Below are 14,128 nucleotides of genomic sequence, written 5' to 3'. Positions count from 1 at the left end.
TTTCCTCAGAAAGTTTAACACAATGCAACCTTCCAAAATAGAATTCTGACATCAAGAATTCCGTCTATAGTACATTTGAGTGCACCTGTCATTTTCTCAGTCTCTGTGTATGCATGGAGCAAGATATAGGCTCATGAATTTAAGAATGAGAGGATATCATGAGACAGCAATCTCCACCTACGGCCATACTACCTTGAAAGTGCCCGATCCCGTCAGATCTCGGAAGCTAAGCAGGGTGAGGCTTGATTAGTACCGGGTTGGGAGACTGCCTGGGAATACCAGGTGCTGTAGGTGTTTTTATTTTTCGCTTCCCTAATGAAAATATACATGGCATTCCTCGCAGCAAAAGAAAATGTTTCATTTCTTGCTACTTTTTCCCGCAGTGGCAAAGAAATATATCGTTTTTTCCTCAGAAAGTTTAACACAATGCAACCTTCCAAAATAGAATTCTGACATCAAGAATTCCATCTATAGTACATTTGAGTGCACCTCTCATTTTCTCAGTCTCTGATTTAATTTCTCCATTTAAGGTAATTCTTTAAGAATGTATTTGTTTTAACGGTCAGAATAATACACCTATGCCTCCCATGTCATTTAGAAATATATCATATAGGCCTCAGAACACATAGCATGTAACATGGTGAACTTGTGGCTCACAGTGTTGGGGTGTGCAGTGTTTAAGCTGATAATTGGAAGAAATAGTGAGATCGAATCCAAACAGGAGGAGGTTGAAAATAGGCACCTCTGAAATTTTTTACTACTTTTGTCCCGCAGTGGCTGAGAAATATATCATTTTTTCGAATACCAGGTGCTGTAGGTGTTTTTATTTTTCGCTTCCCTAATGAAAATATACATGGCATTCCTCACAGCAAAAGAAAATGTTTCATTTCTTGCTACTTTTTCCCGCAGTGGCAAAGAAATATATCGTTTTTTCCTCAGAAAGTTTAACACAATGCAACCTTCCAAAATAGAATTCTGACATCAAGAATTCCGTCTATAGTACATTTGAGTGCACCTGTCATTTTCTCAGTCTCTGTGTATGCATGGAGCAAGATATAGGCTCATGAATTTAAGAATGAGAGGATATCATGAGACAGCAATCTCCACCTACGGCCATACTACCTTGAAAGTGCCCGATCCCGTCAGATCTCAGAAACTAAGCAGGGTGAGGCTTGATTAGTACCGGGTTGGGAGACTGCCTGGGAATACCAGGTGCTGTAGGTGTTTTTATTTTTCGCTTCCCTAATGAAAATATACATGGCATTCCTCGCAGCAAAAGAAAATGTTTCATTTCTTGCTACTTTTTCCCGCAGTGGCAAAGAAATATATCGTTTTTTCCTCAGAAAGTTTAACACAATGCAACCTTCCAAAATAGAATTCTGACATCAAGAATTCCGTCTATAGTACATTTGAGTGCACCTGTCATTTTCTCAGTCTCTGTGTATGCATGGAGCAAGATATAGGCTCATGAATTTAAGAATGAGAGGATATCATGAGACAGCAATCTCCACCTACGGCCATACTACCTTGAAAGTGCCCGATCCCGTCAGATCTCGGAAGCTAAGCAGGGTGAGGCTTGATTAGTACCGGGTTGGGAGACTGCCTGGGAATACCAGGTGCTGTAGGTGTTTTTATTTTTCGCTTCCCTAATGAAAATATACATGGCATTCCTCGCAGCAAAAGAAAATGTTTCATTTCTTGCTACTTTTTCCCGCAGTGGCAAAGAAATATATCGTTTTTTCCTCAGAAAGTTTAACACAATGCAACCTTCCAAAATAGAATTCTGACATCAAGAATTCCATCTATAGTACATTTGAGTGCACCTCTCATTTTCTCAGTCTCTGATTTAATTTCTCCATTTAAAGTAATTCTTTAAGAATGTATTTGTTTTAACGGTCAGAATAATACACCTATGCCTCCCATGTCATTTAGAAATATATCATATAGGCCTCAGAACACATAGCATGTAACATGGTGAACTTGTGGCTCACAGTGTTGGGGTGTGCAGTGTTTAAGCTGATAATTGGAAGAAATAGTGAGATCGAATCCAAACAGGAGGAGGTTGAAAATAGGCACCTCTGAAATTTTTTACTACTTTTGTCCCGCAGTGGCTGAGAAATATATCATTTTTTCGAATACCAGGTGCTGTAGGTGTTTTTATTTTTCGCTTCCCTAATGAAAATATACATGGCATTCCTCGCAGCAAAAGAAAATGTTTCATTTCTTGCTACTTTTTCCCGCAGTGGCAAAGAAATATATCGTTTTTTCCTCAGAAAGTTTAACACAATGCAACCTTCCAAAATAGAATTCTGACATCAAGAATTCCGTCTATAGTACATTTGAGTGCACCTGTCATTTTCTCAGTCTCTGTGTATGCATGGAGCAAGATATAGGCTCATGAATTTAAGAATGAGAGGATATCATGAGACAGCAATCTCCACCTACGGCCATACTACCTTGAAAGTGCCCGATCCCGTCAGATCTCGGAAGCTAAGCAGGGTGAGGCTTGATTAATACCGGGTTGGGAGACTGCCTGGGAATACCAGGTGCTGTAGGTGTTTTTATTTTTCGCTTCCCAAATGAAAATATACATGGCATTCCTCGCAGCAAAAGAAAATGTTTCATTTCTTGCTACTTTTTCCCGCAGTGGCAAAGAAATATATCGTTTTTTCCTCAGAAAGTTTAACACAATGCAACCTTCCAAAATAGAATTCTGACATCAAGAATTCCGTCTATAGTACATTTGAGTACACCTGTCATTTTCTCAGTCTCTGTGTATGCATGGAGCAAGATATAGGCTCATGAATTTAAGAATGAGAGGATATCATGAGACAGCAACCTCCACCTACGGCCATACTACCTTGAAAGTGCCCGATCCCGTCAGATCTCGGAAGCTAAGCAGGGTGAGGCTTGATTAGTACCGGGTTGGGAGACTGTCTGGGAATACCAGGTGCTGTAGGTGTTTTTATTTTTCGCTTCCCTAATGAAAATATACATGGCATTCCTCGCAGCAAAAGAAAATGTTTCATTTCTTGCTACTTTTTCCCGCAGTGGCAAAGAAATATATCGTTTTTTCCTCAGAAAGTTTAACACAATGCAACCTTCCAAAATAGAATTCTGACATCAAGAATTCCGTCTATAGTACATTTGAGTGCACCTGTCATTTTCTCAGTCTCTGTGTATGCATGGAGCAAGATATAGGCTCATGAATTTAAGAATGAGAGGATATCATGAGACAGCAATCTCCACCTACGGCCATACTACCTTGAAAGTGCCCGATCCCGTCAGATCTAGGAAGCTTAGCAGGGTGAGGCTTGATTAGTACCGGGTTGGGAGACTGCCTGGGAATACCAGGTGCTGCAGGTGTTTTTATTTTTCGCTTCCCTAATGAAAATATACATGGCATTCCTCGCAGCAAAAGAAAATGTTTCATTTCTTGCTACTTTTTCCCGCAGTGGCAAAGAAATATATCGTTTTTTCCTCAGAAAGTTTAACACAATGCAACCTTCCAAAATAGAATTCTGACATCAAGAATTCCGTCTATAGTACATTTGAGTGCACCTCTCATTTTCTCAGTCTCTTATTTAATTTCTCCATTTAAGGTAATTCTTTAAGAATGTATTTGTTTTAACGGTCAGAATAATACACCTATGCCTCCCATGTCATTTAGAAATATATCATATAGGCCTCAGAACACATAGCATGTAACATGGTGAACTTGTGGCTCACAGTGTTGGGGTGTGCAGTGTTTAAGCTGATAATTGGAAGAAATAGTGAGATCGAATCCAAACAGGAGGAGGTTGAAAATAGGCACCTCTGAAATTTTTTACTACTTTTGTCCCGCAGTGGCTGAGAAATATATCATTTTTTCGAATACCAGGTGCTGTAGGTGTTTTTATTTTTCGCTTCCCTAATGAAAATATACATGGCATTCCTCGCAGCAAAAGAAAATGTTTCATTTCTTGCTACTTTTTCCCGCAGTGGCAAAGAAATATATCGTTTTTTCCTCAGAAAGTTTAACACAATGCAACCTTCCAAAATAGAATTCTGACATCAAGAATTCCGTCTATAGTACATTTGAGTGCACCTGTCATTTTCTCAGTCTCTGTGTATGCATGGAGCAAGATATAGGCTCATGAATTTAAGAATGAGAGGATATCATGAGACAGCAATCTCCACCTACGGCCATACTACCTTGAAAGTGCCCGATCCCGTCAGATCTCAGAAACTAAGCAGGGTGAGGCTTGATTAGTACCGGGTTGGGAGACTGCCTGGGAATACCAGGTGCTGTAGGTGTTTTTATTTTTCGCTTCCCTAATGAAAATATACATGGCATTCCTCGCAGCAAAAGAAAATGTTTCATTTCTTGCTACTTTTTCCCGCAGTGGCAAAGAAATATATCGTTTTTTCCTCAGAAAGTTTAACACAATGCAACCTTCCAAAATAGAATTCTGACATCAAGAATTCCGTCTATAGTACATTTGAGTGCACCTGTCATTTTCTCAGTCTCTGTGTATGCATGGAGCAAGATATAGGCTCATGAATTTAAGAATGAGAGGATATCATGAGACAGCAATCTCCACCTACGGCCATACTACCTTGAAAGTGCCCGATCCCGTCAGATCTCGGAAGCTAAGCAGGGTGAGGCTTGATTAGTACCGGGTTGGGAGACTGCCTGGGAATACCAGGTGCTGTAGGTGTTTTTATTTTTCGCTTCCCTAATGAAAATATACATGGCATTCCTCGCAGCAAAAGAAAATGTTTCATTTCATGCTACTTTTTCCCACAGTGGCAAAGAAATATATCGTTTTTTCCTCAGAAAGTTTAACACAATGCAACCTTCCAAAATAGAATTCTGACATCAAGAATTCCATCTATAGTACATTTGAGTGCACCTCTCATTTTCTCAGTCTCTGATTTAATTTCTCCATTTAAGGTAATTCTTTAAGAATGTATTTGTTTTAACGGTCAGAATAATACACCTATGCCTCCCATGTCATTTAGAAATATATCATATAGGCCTCAGAACACATAGCATGTAACATGGTGAACTTGTGGCTCACAGTGTTGGGGTGTGCAGTGTTTAAGCTGATAATTGGAAGAAATAGTGAGATCGAATCCAAACAGGAGGAGTTGAAAATAGGCACCTCTGAAATTTTTTACTACTTTTGTCCCGCAGTGGCTGAGAAATATATCATTTTTTCGAATACCAGGTGCTGTAGGTGTTTTTATTTTTCGCTTCCCTAATGAAAATATACATGGCATTCCTCGCAGCAAAAGAAAATGTTTCATTTCTTGCTACTTTTTCCCGCAGTGGCAAAGAAATATATCGTTTTTTCCTCAGAAAGTTTAACACAATGCAACCTTCCAAAATAGAATTCTGACATCAAGAATTCCGTCTATAGTACATTTGAGTGCACCTGTCATTTTCTCAGTCTCTGTGTATGCATGGAGCAAGATATAGGCTCATGAATTTAAGAATGAGAGGATATCATGAGACAGCAATCTCCACCTACGGCCATACTACCTTGAAAGTGCCCGATCCCGTCAGATCTCAGAAACTAAGCAGGGTGAGGCTTGATTAGTACCGGGTTGGGAGACTGCCTGGGAATTCCAGGTGCTGTAGGTGTTTTTATTTTTCGCTTCCCTAATGAAAATATACATGGCATTCCTCGCAGCAAAAGAAAATGTTTAATTTCTTGCTACTTATTCCCGCAGTGGCAAAGAAATATATCGTTTTTTCCTCAGAAAGTTTAACACAATGCAACCTTCCAAAATAGAATTCTGACATCAATAATTCCGTCTATAGTACATTTGAGTGCACCTGTCATTTTCTCAGTCTCTGTGTATGCATGGAGCAAGATATAGGCTCATGAATTTAAGAATGAGAGGATATCATGAGACAACAATCTCCACCTACGGCCATACTACCTTGAAAGTGCCCGATCCCGTCAGGTCTCGGAAGCTAAGCAGGGTGAGGCTTGATTAGTACTGGGTTGGGAGACTGCCTGGGAATACCAGGTGCTGTAGGTGTTTTTATTTTTCGCTTCCCTAATGAAAATATACATGGCATTCCTCGCAGCAAAAGAAAATGTTTCATTTCTTGCTACTTTTTCCCGCAGTGGCAAAGAAATATATCGTTTTTTCCTCAGAAAGTTTAACACAATGCAACCTTCCAAAATAGAATTCTGACATCAAGAATTCCGTCTATAGTACATTTGAGTGCACCTGTCATTTTCTCAGTCTCTGTGTATGCATGGAGCAAGATATAGGCTCATGAATTTAAGAATGAGAGGATATCATGAGACAGCAATCTCCACCTACGGCCATACTACCTTGAAAGTGCCCGATCCCGTCAGATCTCGGAAGCTAAGCAGGGTGAGGCTTGATTAGTACCGGGTTGGGAGACTGCCTGGGAATACCAGGTGCTGTAGGTGTTTTTATTTTTCGCTTCCCTAATGAAAATATACATGGCATTCCTCGCAGCAAAAGAAAATGTTTCATTTCTTGCTACTTTTTCCCGCAGTGGCAAAGAAATATATCGTTTTTTCCTCAGAAAGTTTAACACAATGCAACCTTCCAAAATAGAATTCTGACATCAAGAATTCCGTCTATAGTACATTTGAGTGCACCTGTCATTTTCTCAGTCTCTGTGTATGCATGGAGCAAGATATAGGCTCATGAATTTAAGAATGAGAGGATATCATGAGACAGCAATCTCCACCTACGGCCATACTACCTTGAAAGTGCCCGATCCCGTCAGATCTCAGAAACTAAGCATGGTGAGGCTTGATTAGTACCGGGTTGGGAGACTGCCTGGGAATACCACGTGCTGTAGGTGTTTTTATTTTTCGCTTCCCTAATGAAAATATACATGGCATTCCTCGCAGCAAAAGAAAATGTTTAATTTCTTGCTACTTATTCCCGCAGTGGCAAAGAAATATATCGTTTTTTCCTCAGAAAGTTTAACACAATGCAACCTTCCAAAATAGAATTCTGACATCAAGAATTCCGTCTATAGTACATTTGAGTGCACCTGTCATTTTCTCAGTCTCTGTGTATGCATGGAGCAAGATATAGGCTCATGAATTTAAGAATGAGAGGATATCATGAGACAACAATCTCCACCTACGGCCATACTACCTTGAAAGTGCCCGATCCCGTCAGATCTCGGAAGCTAAGCAGGGTGAGGCTTGATTAGTACCGGGTTGGGAGACTGCCTGGGAATACCAGGTGCTGTAGGTGTTTTTATTTTTCGCTTCCCTAATGAAAATATACATGGCATTCCTCGCAGCAAAAGAAAATGTTTCATTTCTTGCTACTTTTTCCCGCAGTGGCAAAGAAATATATCGTTTTTTCCTCAGAAAGTTTAACACAATGCAACCTTCCAAAATAGAATTCTGACATCAAGAATTCCGTCTATAGTACATTTGAGTGCACCTGTCATTTTCTCAGTCTCTGTGTATGCATGGAGCAAGATATAGGCTCATGAATTTAAGAATGAGAGGATATCATGAGACAGCAATCTCCACCTACGGCCATACTACCTTGAAAGTGCCCGATCCCGTCAGATCTCGGAAGCTAAGCAGGGTGAGGCTTGATTAGTACCGGGTTGGGAGACTGCCTGGGAATACCAGGTGCTGTAGGTGTTTTTATTTTTCGCTTCCCTAATGAAAATATACATGGCATTCCTCGCAGCAAAAGAAAATGTTTCATTTCTTGCTACTTTTTCCCGCAGTGGCAAAGAAATATATCGTTTTTTCCTCAGAAAGTTTAACACAATGCAACCTTCCAAAATAGAATTCTGACATCAAGAATTCCGTCTATAGTACATTTGAGTGCACCTGTCATTTTCTCAGTCTCTGTGTATGCATGGAGCAAGATATAGGCTCATGAATTTAAGAATGAGAGGATATCATGAGACAGCAATCTCCACCTACGGCCATACTACCTTGAAAGTGCCCGATCCCGTCAGATCTCGGAAGCTAAGCAGGGTGAGGCTTGATTAGTACCGGGTTGGGAGACTGCCTGGGAATACCAGGTGCTGTAGGTGTTTTTATTTTTCGCTTCCCTAATGAAAATATACATGGCATTCCTCGCAGCAAAAGAAAATGTTTCATTTCTTGCTACTTTTTCCCGCAGTGGCAAAGAAATATATCGTTTTTTCCTCAGAAAGTTTAACACAATGCAACCTTCCAAAATAGAATTCTGACATCAAGAATTCCGTCTATAGTACATTTGAGTGCACCTGTCATTTTCTCAGTCTCTGTGTATGCATGGAGCAAGATATAGGCTCATGAATTTAAGAATGAGAGGATATCATGAGACAGCAATCTCCACCTACGGCCATACTACCTTGAAAGTGCCCGATCCCGTCAGATCTCAGAAACTAAGCATGGTGAGGCTTGATTAGTACCGGGTTGGGAGACTGCCTGGGAATACCACGTGCTGTAGGTGTTTTTATTTTTCGCTTCCCTAATGAAAATATACATGGCATTCCTCGCAGCAAAAGAAAATGTTTAATTTCTTGCTACTTATTCCCGCAGTGGCAAAGAAATATATCGTTTTTTCCTCAGAAAGTTTAACACAATGCAACCTTCCAAAATAGAATTCTGACATCAAGAATTCCGTCTATAGTACATTTGAGTGCACCTGTCATTTTCTCAGTCTCTGTGTATGCATGGAGCAAGATATAGGCTCATGAATTTAAGAATGAGAGGATATCATGAGACAACAATCTCCACCTACGGCCATACTACCTTGAAAGTGCCCGATCCCGTCAGATCTCGGAAGCTAAGCAGGGTGAGGCTTGATTAGTACCGGGTTGGGAGACTGCCTGGGAATACCAGGTGCTGTAGGTGTTTTTATTTTTCGCTTCCCTAATGAAAATATACATGGCATTCCTCGCAGCAAAAGAAAATGTTTCATTTCTTGCTACTTTTTCCCGCAGTGGCAAAGAAATATATCGTTTTTTCCTCAGAAAGTTTAACACAATGCAACCTTCCAAAATAGAATTCTGACATCAAGAATTCCGTCTATAGTACATTTGAGTGCACCTGTCATTTTCTCAGTCTCTGTGTATGCATGGAGCAAGATATAGGCTCATGAATTTAAGAATGAGAGGATATCATGAGACAGCAATCTCCACCTACGGCCATACTACCTTGAAAGTGCCCGATCCCGTCAGATCTCGGAAGCTAAGCAGGGTGAGGCTTGATTAGTACCGGGTTGGGAGACTGCCTGGGAATACCAGGTGCTGTAGGTGTTTTTATTTTTCGCTTCCCTAATGAAAATATACATGGCATTCCTCGCAGCAAAAGAAAATGTTTCATTTCTTGCTACTTTTTCCCGCAGTGGCAAAGAAATATATCGTTTTTTCCTCAGAAAGTTTAACACAATGCAACCTTCCAAAATAGAATTCTGACATCAAGAATTCCATCTATAGTACATTTGAGTGCACCTCTCATTTTCTCAGTCTCTGATTTAATTTCTCCATTTAAAGTAATTCTTTAAGAATGTATTTGTTTTAACGGTCAGAATAATACACCTATGCCTCCCATGTCATTTAGAAATATATCATATAGGCCTCAGAACACATAGCATGTAACATGGTGAACTTGTGGCTCACAGTGTTGGGGTGTGCAGTGTTTAAGCTGATAATTGGAAGAAATAGTGAGATCGAATCCAAACAGGAGGAGGTTGAAAATAGGCACCTCTGAAATTTTTTACTACTTTTGTCCCGCAGTGGCTGAGAAATATATCATTTTTTCGAATACCAGGTGCTGTAGGTGTTTTTATTTTTCGCTTCCCTAATGAAAATATACATGGCATTCCTCACAGCAAAAGAAAATGTTTCATTTCTTGCTACTTTTTCCCGCAGTGGCAAAGAAATATATCGTTTTTTCCTCAGAAAGTTTAACACAATGCAACCTTCCAAAATAGAATTCTGACATCAAGAATTCCGTCTATAGTACATTTGAGTGCACCTGTCATTTTCTCAGTCTCTGTGTATGCATGGAGCAAGATATAGGCTCATGAATTTAAGAATGAGAGGATATCATGAGACAGCAATCTCCACCTACGGCCATACTACCTTGAAAGTGCCCGATCCCGTCAGATCTCAGAAACTAAGCAGGGTGAGGCTTGATTAGTACCGGGTTGGGAGACTGCCTGGGAATACCAGGTGCTGTAGGTGTTTTTATTTTTCGCTTCCCTAATGAAAATATACATGGCATTCCTCGCAGCAAAAGAAAATGTTTCATTTCTTGCTACTTTTTCCCGCAGTGGCAAAGAAATATATCGTTTTTTCCTCAGAAAGTTTAACACAATGCAACCTTCCAAAATAGAATTCTGACATCAAGAATTCCGTCTATAGTACATTTGAGTGCACCTGTCATTTTCTCAGTCTCTGTGTATGCATGGAGCAAGATATAGGCTCATGAATTTAAGAATGAGAGGATATCATGAGACAGCAATCTCCACCTACGGCCATACTACCTTGAAAGTGCCCGATCCCGTCAGATCTCGGAAGCTAAGCAGGGTGAGGCTTGATTAGTACCGGGTTGGGAGACTGCCTGGGAATACCAGGTGCTGTAGGTGTTTTTATTTTTCGCTTCCCTAATGAAAATATACATGGCATTCCTCGCAGCAAAAGAAAATGTTTCATTTCTTGCTACTTTTTCCCGCAGTGGCAAAGAAATATATCGTTTTTTCCTCAGAAAGTTTAACACAATGCAACCTTCCAAAATAGAATTCTGACATCAAGAATTCCATCTATAGTACATTTGAGTGCACCTCTCATTTTCTCAGTCTCTGATTTAATTTCTCCATTTAAGGTAATTCTTTAAGAATGTATTTGTTTTAACGGTCAGAATAATACACCTATGCCTCCCATGTCATTTAGAAATATATCATATAGGCCTCAGAACACATAGCATGTAACATGGTGAACTTGTGGCTCACAGTGTTGGGGTGTGCAGTGTTTAAGCTGATAATTGGAAGAAATAGTGAGATCGAATCCAAACAGGAGGAGTTGAAAATAGGCACCTCTGAAATTTTTTACTACTTTTGTCCCGCAGTGGCTGAGAAATATATCATTTTTTCGAATACCAGGTGCTGTAGGTGTTTTTATTTTTCGCTTCCCTAATGAAAATATACATGGCATTCCTCGCAGCAAAAGAAAATGTTTCATTTCTTGCTACTTTTTCCCGCAGTGGCAAAGAAATATATCGTTTTTTCCTCAGAAAGTTTAACACAATGCAACCTTCCAAAATAGAATTCTGACATCAAGAATTCCGTCTATAGTACATTTGAGTGCACCTGTCATTTTCTCAGTCTCTGTGTATGCATGGAGCAAGATATAGGCTCATGAATTTAAGAATGAGAGGATATCATGAGACAGCAATCTCCACCTACGGCCATACTACCTTGAAAGTGCCCGATCCCGTCAGATCTCAGAAACTAAGCAGGGTGAGGCTTGATTAGTACCGGGTTGGGAGACTGCCTGGGAATACCAGGTGCTGTAGGTGTTTTTATTTTTCGCTTCCCTAATGAAAATATACATGGCATTCCTCGCAGCAAAAGAAAATGTTTCATTTCTTGCTACTTTTTCCCGCAGTGGCAAAGAAATATATCGTTTTTTCCTCAGAAAGTTTAACACAATGCAACCTTCCAAAATAGAATTCTGACATCAAGAATTCCGTCTATAGTACATTTGAGTGCACCTGTCATTTTCTCAGTCTCTGTGTATGCATGGAGCAAGATATAGGCTCATGAATTTAAGAATGAGAGGATATCATGAGACAGCAATCTCCACCTACGGCCATACTACCTTGAAAGTGCCCGATCCCGTCAGATCTCGGAAGCTAAGCAGGGTGAGGCTTGATTAGTACCGGGTTGGGAGACTGCCTGGGAATACCAGGTGCTGTAGGTGTTTTTATTTTTCGCTTCCCTAATGAAAATATACATGGCATTCCTCGCAGCAAAAGAAAATGTTTCATTTCTTGCTACTTTTTCCCGCAGTGGCAAAGAAATATATCGTTTTTTCCTCAGAAAGTTTAACACAATGCAACCTTCCAAAATAGAATTCTGACATCAAGAATTCCATCTATAGTACATTTGAGTGCACCTCTCATTTTCTCAGTCTCTGATTTAATTTCTCCATTTAAGGTAATTCTTTAAGAATGTATTTGTTTTAACGGTCAGAATAATACACCTATGCCTCCCATGTCATTTAGAAATATATCATATAGGCCTCAGAACACATAGCATGTAACATGGTGAACTTGTGGCTCACAGTGTTGGGGTGTGCAGTGTTTAAGCTGATAATTGGAAGAAATAGTGAGATCGAATCCAAACAGGAGGAGTTGAAAATAGGCACCTCTGAAATTTTTTACTACTTTTGTCCCGCAGTGGCTGAGAAATATATCATTTTTTCGAATACCAGGTGCTGTAGGTGTTTTTATTTTTCGCTTCCCTAATGAAAATATACATGGCATTCCTCGCAGCAAAAGAAAATGTTTCATTTCTTGCTACTTTTTCCCGCAGTGGCAAAGAAATATATCGTTTTTTCCTCAGAAAGTTTAACACAATGCAACCTTCCAAAATAGAATTCTGACATCAAGAATTCCGTCTATAGTACATTTGAGTGCACCTGTCATTTTCTCAGTCTCTGTGTATGCATGGAGCAAGATATAGGCTCATGAATTTAAGAATGAGAGGATATCATGAGACAGCAATCTCCACCTACGGCCATACTACCTTGAAAGTGCCCGATCCCGTCAGATCTCAGAAACTAAGCAGGGTGAGGCTTGATTAGTACCGGGTTGGGAGACTGCCTGGGAATTCCAGGTGCTGTAGGTGTTTTTATTTTTCGCTTCCCTAATGAAAATATACATGGCATTCCTCGCAGCAAAAGAAAATGTTTAATTTCTTGCTACTTATTCCCGCAGTGGCAAAGAAATATATCGTTTTTTCCTCAGAAAGTTTAACACAATGCAACCTTCCAAAATAGAATTCTGACATCAAGAATTCCGTCTATAGTACATTTGAGTGCACCTGTCATTTTCTCAGTCTCTGTGTATGCATGGAGCAAGATATAGGCTCATGAATTTAAGAATGAGAGGATATCATGAGACAACAATCTCCACCTACGGCCATACTACCTTGAAAGTGCCCGATCCCGTCAGATCTCGGAAGCTAAGCAGGGTGAGGCTTGATTAGTACCGGGTTGGGAGACTGCCTGGGAATACCAGGTGCTGTAGGTGTTTTTATTTTTCGCTTCCCTAATGAAAATATACATGGCATTCCTCGCAGCAAAAGAAAATGTTTCATTTCTTGCTACTTTTTCCCGCAGTGGCAAAGAAATATATCGTTTTTTCCTCAGAAAGTTTAACACAATGCAACCTTCCAAAATAGAATTCTGACATCAAGAATTCCGTCTATAGTACATTTGAGTGCACCTGTCATTTTCTCAGTCTCTGTGTATGCATGGAGCAAGATATAGGCTCATGAATTTAAGAATGAGAGGATATCATGAGACAGCAATCTCCACCTACGGCCATACTACCTTGAAAGTGCCCGATCCCGTCAGATCTCGGAAGCTAAGCAGGGTGAGGCTTGATTAGTACCGGGTTGGGAGACTGCCTGGGAATACCAGGTGCTGTAGGTGTTTTTATTTTTCGCTTCCCTAATGAAAATATACATGGCATTCCTCGCAGCAAAAGAAAATGTTTCATTTCTTGCTACTTTTTCCCGCAGTGGCAAAGAAATATATCGTTTTTTCCTCAGAAAGTTTAACACAATGCAACCTTCCAAAATAGAATTCTGACATCAAGAATTCCATCTATAGTACATTTGAGTGCACCTCTCATTTTCTCAGTCTCTGATTTAATTTCTCCATTTAAGGTAATTCTTTAAGAATGTATTTGTTTTAACGGTCAGAATAATACACCTATGCCTCCCATGTCATTTAGAAATATATCATATAGGCCTCAGAAAACATAGCATGTAACATGGTGAACTTGTGGCTCACAGTGTTGGGGTGTGCAGTGTTTAAGCTGATAATTGGAAGAAATAGTGAGATCGAATCCAAACAGGAGGAGGTTGAAAATAGGCACCTCTGAAATTT

The 14,128-nt window shown here is 39.9% G+C and overlaps 22 non-coding genes and 3 pseudogenes across 22 annotated transcripts; all 25 read left to right on the top strand.

The window, feature by feature from the left end:
- Positions 1-175: 175 nt before the first annotated feature.
- Positions 176-294, top strand: LOC142480803 (5S ribosomal RNA). The gene has a single exon (XR_012795291.1). It is a non-coding gene; the product is annotated as a 5S ribosomal RNA (ribosomal RNA).
- Positions 295-1,105: 811 nt separating this feature from the next.
- LOC142480229 (5S ribosomal RNA) lies at positions 1,106-1,224 on the top strand. Its single transcript, XR_012794884.1, has one exon. It is a non-coding gene; the product is annotated as a 5S ribosomal RNA (ribosomal RNA).
- Positions 1,225-1,509: 285 nt separating this feature from the next.
- LOC142480802 (5S ribosomal RNA) lies at positions 1,510-1,628 on the top strand. The gene has a single exon (XR_012795290.1). It is a non-coding gene; the product is annotated as a 5S ribosomal RNA (ribosomal RNA).
- Positions 1,629-2,439: 811 nt separating this feature from the next.
- On the top strand, positions 2,440-2,558 carry LOC142480215 (5S ribosomal RNA). Its single transcript, XR_012794870.1, has one exon. It is a non-coding gene; the product is annotated as a 5S ribosomal RNA (ribosomal RNA).
- Positions 2,559-2,843: 285 nt separating this feature from the next.
- LOC142479744 (5S ribosomal RNA) lies at positions 2,844-2,962 on the top strand. The gene has a single exon (XR_012794413.1). It is a non-coding gene; the product is annotated as a 5S ribosomal RNA (ribosomal RNA).
- A 285-nt stretch (positions 2,963-3,247) lies between these two features.
- LOC142480534 (5S ribosomal RNA) lies at positions 3,248-3,366 on the top strand (annotated as a pseudogene).
- Positions 3,367-4,177: 811 nt separating this feature from the next.
- On the top strand, positions 4,178-4,296 carry LOC142480227 (5S ribosomal RNA). Its single transcript, XR_012794882.1, has one exon. It is a non-coding gene; the product is annotated as a 5S ribosomal RNA (ribosomal RNA).
- A 285-nt stretch (positions 4,297-4,581) lies between these two features.
- LOC142480801 (5S ribosomal RNA) lies at positions 4,582-4,700 on the top strand. Its single transcript, XR_012795289.1, has one exon. It is a non-coding gene; the product is annotated as a 5S ribosomal RNA (ribosomal RNA).
- Positions 4,701-5,510: 810 nt separating this feature from the next.
- On the top strand, positions 5,511-5,629 carry LOC142480248 (5S ribosomal RNA). The gene has a single exon (XR_012794902.1). It is a non-coding gene; the product is annotated as a 5S ribosomal RNA (ribosomal RNA).
- A 285-nt stretch (positions 5,630-5,914) lies between these two features.
- On the top strand, positions 5,915-6,033 carry LOC142479772 (5S ribosomal RNA). The gene has a single exon (XR_012794441.1). It is a non-coding gene; the product is annotated as a 5S ribosomal RNA (ribosomal RNA).
- Positions 6,034-6,318: 285 nt separating this feature from the next.
- On the top strand, positions 6,319-6,437 carry LOC142480800 (5S ribosomal RNA). Its single transcript, XR_012795288.1, has one exon. It is a non-coding gene; the product is annotated as a 5S ribosomal RNA (ribosomal RNA).
- Positions 6,438-6,722: 285 nt separating this feature from the next.
- On the top strand, positions 6,723-6,841 carry LOC142480427 (5S ribosomal RNA; annotated as a pseudogene).
- A 285-nt stretch (positions 6,842-7,126) lies between these two features.
- On the top strand, positions 7,127-7,245 carry LOC142480798 (5S ribosomal RNA). Its single transcript, XR_012795287.1, has one exon. It is a non-coding gene; the product is annotated as a 5S ribosomal RNA (ribosomal RNA).
- Positions 7,246-7,530: 285 nt separating this feature from the next.
- On the top strand, positions 7,531-7,649 carry LOC142480797 (5S ribosomal RNA). The gene has a single exon (XR_012795286.1). It is a non-coding gene; the product is annotated as a 5S ribosomal RNA (ribosomal RNA).
- A 285-nt stretch (positions 7,650-7,934) lies between these two features.
- On the top strand, positions 7,935-8,053 carry LOC142480796 (5S ribosomal RNA). The gene has a single exon (XR_012795285.1). It is a non-coding gene; the product is annotated as a 5S ribosomal RNA (ribosomal RNA).
- A 285-nt stretch (positions 8,054-8,338) lies between these two features.
- LOC142480426 (5S ribosomal RNA) lies at positions 8,339-8,457 on the top strand (annotated as a pseudogene).
- Positions 8,458-8,742: 285 nt separating this feature from the next.
- Positions 8,743-8,861, top strand: LOC142480794 (5S ribosomal RNA). Its single transcript, XR_012795283.1, has one exon. It is a non-coding gene; the product is annotated as a 5S ribosomal RNA (ribosomal RNA).
- Positions 8,862-9,146: 285 nt separating this feature from the next.
- LOC142480793 (5S ribosomal RNA) lies at positions 9,147-9,265 on the top strand. The gene has a single exon (XR_012795282.1). It is a non-coding gene; the product is annotated as a 5S ribosomal RNA (ribosomal RNA).
- Positions 9,266-10,076: 811 nt separating this feature from the next.
- Positions 10,077-10,195, top strand: LOC142480226 (5S ribosomal RNA). The gene has a single exon (XR_012794881.1). It is a non-coding gene; the product is annotated as a 5S ribosomal RNA (ribosomal RNA).
- Positions 10,196-10,480: 285 nt separating this feature from the next.
- Positions 10,481-10,599, top strand: LOC142480792 (5S ribosomal RNA). Its single transcript, XR_012795281.1, has one exon. It is a non-coding gene; the product is annotated as a 5S ribosomal RNA (ribosomal RNA).
- Positions 10,600-11,409: 810 nt separating this feature from the next.
- On the top strand, positions 11,410-11,528 carry LOC142480225 (5S ribosomal RNA). The gene has a single exon (XR_012794880.1). It is a non-coding gene; the product is annotated as a 5S ribosomal RNA (ribosomal RNA).
- A 285-nt stretch (positions 11,529-11,813) lies between these two features.
- On the top strand, positions 11,814-11,932 carry LOC142480791 (5S ribosomal RNA). Its single transcript, XR_012795280.1, has one exon. It is a non-coding gene; the product is annotated as a 5S ribosomal RNA (ribosomal RNA).
- Positions 11,933-12,742: 810 nt separating this feature from the next.
- On the top strand, positions 12,743-12,861 carry LOC142480247 (5S ribosomal RNA). Its single transcript, XR_012794901.1, has one exon. It is a non-coding gene; the product is annotated as a 5S ribosomal RNA (ribosomal RNA).
- A 285-nt stretch (positions 12,862-13,146) lies between these two features.
- On the top strand, positions 13,147-13,265 carry LOC142480790 (5S ribosomal RNA). Its single transcript, XR_012795279.1, has one exon. It is a non-coding gene; the product is annotated as a 5S ribosomal RNA (ribosomal RNA).
- Positions 13,266-13,550: 285 nt separating this feature from the next.
- On the top strand, positions 13,551-13,669 carry LOC142480789 (5S ribosomal RNA). The gene has a single exon (XR_012795278.1). It is a non-coding gene; the product is annotated as a 5S ribosomal RNA (ribosomal RNA).
- Positions 13,670-14,128: the final 459 nt, after the last annotated feature.

The sequence above is a fragment of the Ascaphus truei genome, unplaced genomic scaffold, assembly GCF_040206685.1.
Source record: "Ascaphus truei isolate aAscTru1 unplaced genomic scaffold, aAscTru1.hap1 HAP1_SCAFFOLD_242, whole genome shotgun sequence".
NCBI lineage: Eukaryota > Metazoa > Chordata > Amphibia > Anura > Ascaphidae > Ascaphus > Ascaphus truei.
Note: the sequence above shows the minus strand (reverse complement) of the source record. Positions and strands in the feature narration are given on the sequence as shown.